This window comes from Bison bison, unplaced genomic scaffold, assembly GCF_000754665.1.
Source record: "Bison bison bison isolate TAMUID 2011002044 unplaced genomic scaffold, Bison_UMD1.0 scf7180017864252, whole genome shotgun sequence".
Taxonomy (NCBI): Eukaryota; Metazoa; Chordata; class Mammalia; order Artiodactyla; family Bovidae; genus Bison; species Bison bison.
Window position 1 is genome coordinate 1,903,606 of NW_011494824.1, and position 7,858 is coordinate 1,911,463.

Consider the following 7,858-nt stretch of genomic DNA (forward strand, 5'->3'; position numbering starts at 1 on the left):
GGGTTACAGGGAGTGAGGGAAACAGGGGCATGTGCCACTTTCAGATGAGGTGTTTGGGAAGGTCCACGCGGGAGAATGGCGTCTGAGTCATTAAGGACACAAAGAAAGTGAGACTTCCGAGAAGGAGCACTCACAGGGCCCTGGCAGACATGACAAGTCCCTGGAGACATGGCTGTGACGCTTATAGTGACACGGTCAGCACCTAGAATCACAGGGGGGCCGGGCCGTCTGGGGCCTCACAGATGACAGGGCAAAACCTCCAGAAAGTACACAGTGCGCTCTATGGTGCTTGCTTGAGTCTGAGAAGGGCCGGAGCACAAGGGGTGTTTCAGAAGGGAGCCTGAGGGCCGGCACCCACACTCTGTCTGCACCTGTCTCTGCCCCAAAGCCCCACCTCGGGAGCAAGGATGCCCCGACTTCCAGTTAGGAACACTCCAATTCAATGGGCCTTAACGTCTAGGGAACGTCAGAATCGCCTACGCTACTTGTTAAGTCGTGCAGGTCGCAGGGCCCATCCCCAGTGGTTCCGATCCAGTAGGTTCAGGTGTGGGGCCGGATGATGACGTTTCCAACACTCCCCTCACGTGATCCTTGTACACGTTCCACACTCTGAGCAGCGCTGCTTGCATTTGCCCTCTCATGACTAACTCTCAGCCCCTCCAGCTTTGCTCTGCCCTCTGAAATGACCTGCCTCCTCTTCTGTTTCTCCTTCAAAGCCCAGCTGGGGCCACTTCCTGGAGGACGCCTTCCCTGACTTCCAAGGCAAGGCTCTTGGTGCCCTCCTCCGAGTATTAGCCCCTTAGATTTTTATCATGTCTAATTGCTGCACTCACATCTATCTGCCTTTTGGATTACAAGCCCCTGAGGACAACTTCTCCAGTTCCTACTTGCAGGTATGTGTTCAACAAAGCTTTCTGAAGTCCCGTCTTGTTTTTCCCTGATGTTTGTGAAAAGGAAGGTCGTCTGGGGAAAGAATCCCAACTCGCCCCACCCCTGGGCCGCCGTCACCATCGAAACCCCATTTCACCCGAAGTCCTACTTTCCCCTGAACTTTCTGGTTCCAGCCAGTCCAGGCCCACTGATGTAATGACATCTGGCTACTAGGGAAGTTGAAATTGTTTATCTGACAAGTGCGGTTTGAAATTTTTAGAGAGCTGTTTTATTAAGACTCAAATACACACAGTCAAGGATCAGAATGGCAAAGCATGCACGGCTTGGCCGGAGGATCAGGAGCCTCAAAGAGTGACCTTGGGCAGAGCACTGGCCCCTTCATGTGTCAAAGGATGGACCTGGATAAAAGGATTTCTCAGGTCCTTTCCAGCTCTCAAATTCCGGGATTACAGAATCTTGAGTCCAGTTAGATGCTAAACAAAGATATCCAGATTCTTAGCATGACTGTGCCAAGTCTGGTGGGAAATTTGTCCTTCTTACAAGCTGTTGCCTAGTTTTATCTCTGCATGTGGAGTCATAAGAACTCCCTAAATATTCCACATGTGTTATAGAGTGAGGCAGCTGCAGGAGCAAGCTGTGGAACTAAATTGTAACATAGAGAAAGGCACATAGACTAGAGTTTGAATCTTAGCATCACTACCGTGTGACTTTCAGCCAATTCTTTAACTTCTCTGAGCCTTGGTTTCCTCATCTGTAAAATGAGAGCAAGAACAGTCTCTACCTTATAGGATCACTACAGAAATTAAGGGAAAATAATTAACAGCAAGGCTTACAAAGAGGCTAGTTCAGCAGGTATTAGCTTTCAGGGGCTTCCTCTGGACCATTTCAGTCCATCTCTGCTGCCAACTTGGCCCCTAAATGAGGAAAACATTGTGTACTCTGAGCTCCAAAGTCCTGATGAGCTTCTGGTTACCCCTCATGGCCTTGCTGGGTCACTTATTCATCCAACCCATGTCTATGGTTATTGTTGTTGTTGTTCAGTCACTTGGGCGTGTCCGACTCTTTGTAACCCCAGGCTTACAGCACACCAGGCTTCCCTGTCCTTTACCAACTCCCAGAACTTGCTCAGATTCATGTCCATTGAGTCAGTGATGCCATCCAAACATCTCATCCTCTGTCATCCCCTTCTCCTTCCTGACTTCAGTCTTTCCCAGCATCAGGGTCTTTTCCAAAGAGTCAGTTCTTCGCATCAGGTGGCCAAAGTATTGGAGTTTCAGCTTCAACATCAGTCCTTCCAATATTCGAGACTGATTTCCTTTAGGATTAACTGGTTTGATCTCCTTGCTGTCCAAGGGACTCTCAAAAGTCTTCTCCAACACCACAGTTCCAAAGCATCAATTCTTTGGTGCTCAGCCTTCTTTATGGTCCAACTCTCACATCCATACATGACCACTGGTAAAACCATAGCCTTGACTGGATGGACCTTTGTCAGCAAAGTAATGTCTCTGCTTCTTAATACACTGTCTCAGTTGGTCATAGCTTTTCTTCCAAGGAGCAAGTCTTTTAATTTCATGGCTGCAGTCGCCATCTGCAGTGATTTTGGAGCCCAAGTTTTATCCAAATGCCAGGTATGGGATGAAGAATAGATACTGATAGCTAAGACACTGTCTCTATCCTCAAGGACAAGGTGCTTTCTGTAGTTCAGGATATTAAAAAAAAGTCGATAGTTATCATGTGGTGAGTAAATGCTATCAGGGTCCAAGCACATAGGAGAGTTCAGAGGAGAATTCCTGGGCCAGGTGACACTGCGCTGAAGGGTAAGGAGAACTGGCCCAGTTGGCTGGTGGGAGGGATGAGGATTCTGGGGGGAGAGGGACAGTAGTCCGGAGAAGTGAGCAGGACCGTATCACCAAAGTCTGTGTCCCTCCATGTAGACATTAGTCTTCGATTTAGGATTTAGCAGAGGCACTGCAGGGTTTAAGCAAGGGAATGGCAGGATTGGCTTTCTGTTTATAAAGATCTCTCTTGCTGTTGTGCAGAGAACCTGGGGGAGGTTGACAAAACTAGAAAAGGAGAAAACCACCCCAACAGCGCTGATCCAGCGTGAGGATGGCTGAAGGTGGTGGCAGAGGAGAGATGTGATGTTTGAGAGGCATTTACAGGGTGCCAGCTACAACGAGGCAATGAATTGCAAGACAAAGTGACTGAGAGGGAGGGGCCAAAAACGATGCGGAAATTTCTGCCCTGGCCATCCAAATGAATGCTGTCATTACTGAGATGGTGAACACAGGGGAGAAGATTTGGGGGTAGGGTGAGGGATGAAATCAGTTTTAGCAGATTTAGGGCATGTGAAGCTAGAGAATTGTTAGATAGGCCCACCTAACCCTATTCACTCCAGTGTTCTTGCCTGGAGAATCCCAGGGACTGGGGAGCCTGGTGGGCTGCCATCTATGGGGTCGCACAGAGTCGGACACGACTGAAGCAACTTAGCAGCAGTAGCAGCAGCAACCCTATTCACAGATCACTGAGAAGGAACTGATAGATGAAAAAGTTGAAGATGGTGAAGAAAAGAAGACACTAAGCATTGCTTCCAGAAAGCTCTAGAAGAGACCAGAAAGCATGCAGCCTCAAGCACGGTGGGAGGATGAATCTTAGGCAGGAGTGTGGCCCACCCCAGCTCTTGGGATGGCAGGAGGGAGGCAGGCACAGGTGTGCTCCGGGTCCCGGGGAGCCCTGCCCTTCTCCTTGCCCAGAGGTCTCTGACCCGTTCAGTTGACCCTCGCTGCCTGCCTCAGCCAGGCGCTGAATTAGTTCTATGAGTAGAACCAACAGTACTTAACCAACCGCTTTGAGCACAGAGGTGGGCTTGCCTAAGTGAGTGCACGTCCGGTTTCTCGCCTGTAAAATGGAGCTGGATGACATCAGAGGGTGGTCGTGAGCATGGCAGGAAACTGTGTGAATGTGCTCGGGGGCTCGGAGTAGTGCCCGGCCCAGGGATACTCCTCACGATAGAAGCCGGTACTCCCAGGCTCTGGATGCGTGCTGACGGCCCCGAGGCTTACCTGGGCTGCTTCAGGCCTCCTGCTCAGACTGGCCTCCTCTTTCCACCCCTCTCCTCTCTCCGTTAAATTCCTGTTTCCAATTTTTAGTTCACTTGAAAAATCAAAGATAACAAAGAAGCTGTGACTTGGAAATTCTCCAAGCTGCCTAGCACGTAGAAAAAAATTCCTGGCCAATAATCAGAATCTGTGGAATTTAGGGATTTAGGGCCATGGAATTTTTATTTTGAACACTTGTCTGATGAGAAGAGCACAGAATCTGTAGTGAGTGAAACTAAATTTGGGGCTTCCCTTGTAGCTCAGCTGGTGGAGAATCTGCCTGCAATGCAGGAGACCCCAGTGCAATTCCTGGATCAGAAAGATCCCCTGGAGAAGGGATAGGCTACCCACTCCAGTATTCTTGGGCTTCCCTGGTGGCTCAGCTGGTAAAGAATCTGCCTGAAACACGGGAGACCTTAGTCCTGGCTCTGTATTTAAGCGGGCAGACTTGGGGCACCTCTCTGAGTTTTCATTTCTTCTATAAAACCTCTTCACAGAGTTACCGTAAAGAGCAAATAAGCTCACATCGGGCAGTGCCCTTGGAGAGCAGTTCAGTGCTGTGTGGGCATGTAGGATGGTCTCCGTGTCTGAACGTGGAGCGGCCAGCCCAGATACAATCTGACGACTGAGTCCTCAGAAGCCCCCAGGGAGATGGGTTTCCTAACTCTGCCATCATAACAGCTAGACTTGATGAACAATAATGTTATTTGTTTTTAAATGTATTTCTTTTTGGCTGCACTGAGTCTTCTTGGCCGTGCACAGGCTTTCTCTCACTGTGGTGAGCAGGAACTACTGTTTCTTGTGGTGTATGGGCTTTTCACTGTGGTGGCTTCTCTTGTAGAGCACACGCTAGGGTGTGTGGGCTTCAGTAGCTGCAGCTCACTGGTTTAGTTGCCCCGAGGCATGTGGAATCATCCCAGACCAGGGATCAAACTCACATCCCTTGCATTGGAGGGCAGATTCTGAACCACTGGACCACCAGGGAAGTCGAACAAGAATGTTCTAAACATGTATCATTATTTTTCTACCATACATTAGTAGTAGTGTTATTATTACTAATAATGGCTCCTGTTTGTTGAGCACTCATGGTGCACCACCCACCTTGCTAGGGTTTACCATACATTATCGCGTTTAATCCTTTCTAGGACCTCGTGAGCTGATACTGTTATTATCCCCTGTGAACAGTGAGAAAACAGATACTTAGGCTGAAATTACTCACAGTTAGTACAGGGTGGAACCACAGTTTGCATTTTAACCACCACCCTTGCTACCTCCCAACCGAGTGCCTGACGGATCTTCCCCTTGCCCAGCACGTGTTCCATCTTGCCCCTACCCCAAAATAACTAAACCATGTGCCTCCTTCCATACATTTGATTTTTAAACAGAAGTATTTTGGTTAGGGAGTGGGGATGGTTTGCTTTTTTGCATCATCTGATTCCCAGGAGTTTTCAGGGGAAGGAGTGGGGCAGGAGGGTCTCACTGCATTCTCCAGACCACCCCACACAGACTACCCCCTACCCAAGTCTGCCTGCCCAGCAAAGCCCCTTCACCTTCCGGCCTCCATCTACAGGGCCAGAGACAGCCCTGCTCCCCAGACTGAGAGAACATCCCTGGAAATCAAGCCTTCTGGGTTGAGTGAGCAACGTCATCTTTCGTGGCTGCAGAATTTCTTAACACCCACCCCGCCCCACACACACACACTTCATAAGAGAAGCAAACTAGCTTAACAGTGGAGCTCATGCAGGAGAAGAGATGGGGACGTGACCAATTACCTGGACTTTGTACTGCTCCATTTTGAACCTGTCCACTCAAATCTCTCTTTACTGATAAGCTCGTGCTCTTTACTTCACTTACTTCAATGGCCTGCTTCCAGCGAAGCAAAAGGTGGGGAGAGCCGGACCACAGGGCACCAAGACAGTGGGGCAGCTGCCAGCAGAAGGCTGCCCGGCGTTGACCTCAAGGCTTAACCCACTCCGCCCTGATGCTGGGTGTGCTGGGAGCCACCGGGCCTGCTCTGGGGAGCAAGGGCCCCCCAGCCAGAGCCAGAGTCCTCAGGATGGTTCTGCTGACTTGCCATGCCAGTGGATGTTGCTCCAGAAAATTCCCTTTATCCCTGAACACACTTCTTTTAAAGTTGGAAAGAGAAAAACCGAATAAAGTTTTGAAAAAGTAGATATATTCAACATCTTGTAATAATCTATAATGAAAAAGAATCTGAAAAAGAATAGATATATCTATGTACAATTGAATCACTTTGGCATGCATCTGAAACATTGTAAATCAGCTCTATTTCAGTTTAAAAAGAGATTATTTCATTACTAAGGATGACATTTATTTTATTTAGTTTATTTTTTGTAAAAATGTTTGTGTGTGCTCAGTCACACGCAACTCTTTTTGCCACCGAATGAACTATAGCCTACCAGGATCCTCTGTCCGTGGAATTTTCTGGGCAAGAATACTGGAGTGTGCTGCCATTTCTTCCTCCAGGGGATCTTCCCAACCCAGGGGCTAGACTCTAGTCTCCTGCTTAAAAATGTGGGCTGCATATAAAAAGAAATAAAAGTAATTAGAAAAGTCTCTTAGGGCAGGTAAATGTGTAATTTTCTTATGTGCAAATTAGGATGCGTTGTACAAAAGCAGGTTCATTTGTATATGTGTTGTCATAGCACCTGGGTAAGAAGTTGGTCTGCACTGTCTCCTATGAAGTGGATTTTCCTTGACAGATGATGGTGCAGGGACTTGCCCAGCGTCCAAGGCTATAAGTCGCATAATTGCTATTCCAGGCTTGTGCTGTCTTGGCAAATATGGGAAGGCTTGTGACTCTGACAAGCATCTGCTTCTCCTGGGAAGTATGCCCACAAGGAATGCCTAAAAACAGTGGAAACTGTCTGCTTTCTTTACCTGAATTCATTCATTCACTTGTTCATTCAGCAAGCATGAATTCAGGGCTTATTCTGTGTCAGCATGTTCCAGGTGTTAGAAATAAGATATAGCCCCTGTCCAGCCAAGCACTAAATTGACATTGTGTAGAAGGTAAAACATTGTAAATGACAAACTTAGCAAAACCTTTCTTGATGGATTTCATTTTCCCTTTGTCCTAAAAACTCGTAGCACTGATATTTGCTAAGAAATGCCATTCCTAAAACTTCTGACTCTGTTTAGCAAACATTTTTATCACACCTTTCCAAAATTCATGCCTTCTTAACCCAGTTAGACTGCAAACTCTTTGAGAGCAGAGGTATGACACCTATCAGCCTCTCGGAATATGTGCTCTGATGTCATGCAAATCATTTCTGACACCTAATAATTTTGCTATAGAATCAAAATGTTCATACTTAAGCAAATTATCAATTTTATTTTTAAGTATTGAGTTGCACACTCTTAGTTTAACCTATCACTTTTTTCCCCCTTGGATCTAAATCTGGACTGTGAATCCATGCGTGTAGAGTGATAATACATTATATAATTTGAAATTAAGCTCTTTAAGTCTCCTGTTCCTATGAATCTGGAGAAATTGCCAGGGATACATTTGCTTTAAGAACTCACTTCCAAACTTTTTTGTTCTCTCCCCCCCTTCCCTTGCAGTCTCCCACGTGACAATATGATTTTTCCAAGTTCATGCTGTGCCTTCTGGGCTGTGAACAAAGGCTAGGGGAGTCTGAGGGAGGTCATTGCCCCCTGCCTATTGTTCCTGAGAGTTCTCAGGCCCCTGCCATGTTCTCGTTTAAACACAAGACCTGTTAAGTACTTCCTAAAGCTAGGAGTTTGGAGAAGGAGAAGGAAAAGCTGTCAGAACTAAACCAGCTGCCAGTCTGATGACCATAGTACAGAACCGATCCAGGGCCAGCTGTGGGAACAGGAGAAAGGCT

At 47.4% G+C, this 7,858-nt stretch overlaps 1 protein-coding gene across 1 annotated transcript in view; it reads left to right on the forward strand.

Annotated features, from left to right (window-relative positions):
• Nucleotides 1-616: 616 nt before the first annotated feature.
• Nucleotides 617-7,858, forward strand: part of IQGAP2 (IQ motif containing GTPase activating protein 2) — a 330,456-nt gene continuing 323,214 nt past the window's right edge. Inside the window, exon 1 of the mRNA XM_010847615.1 lies at nt 617-893. The gene's annotated coding sequence lies outside the window, so the exon portion shown is untranslated. The remainder of the gene's footprint in view (nt 894-7,858) is intronic.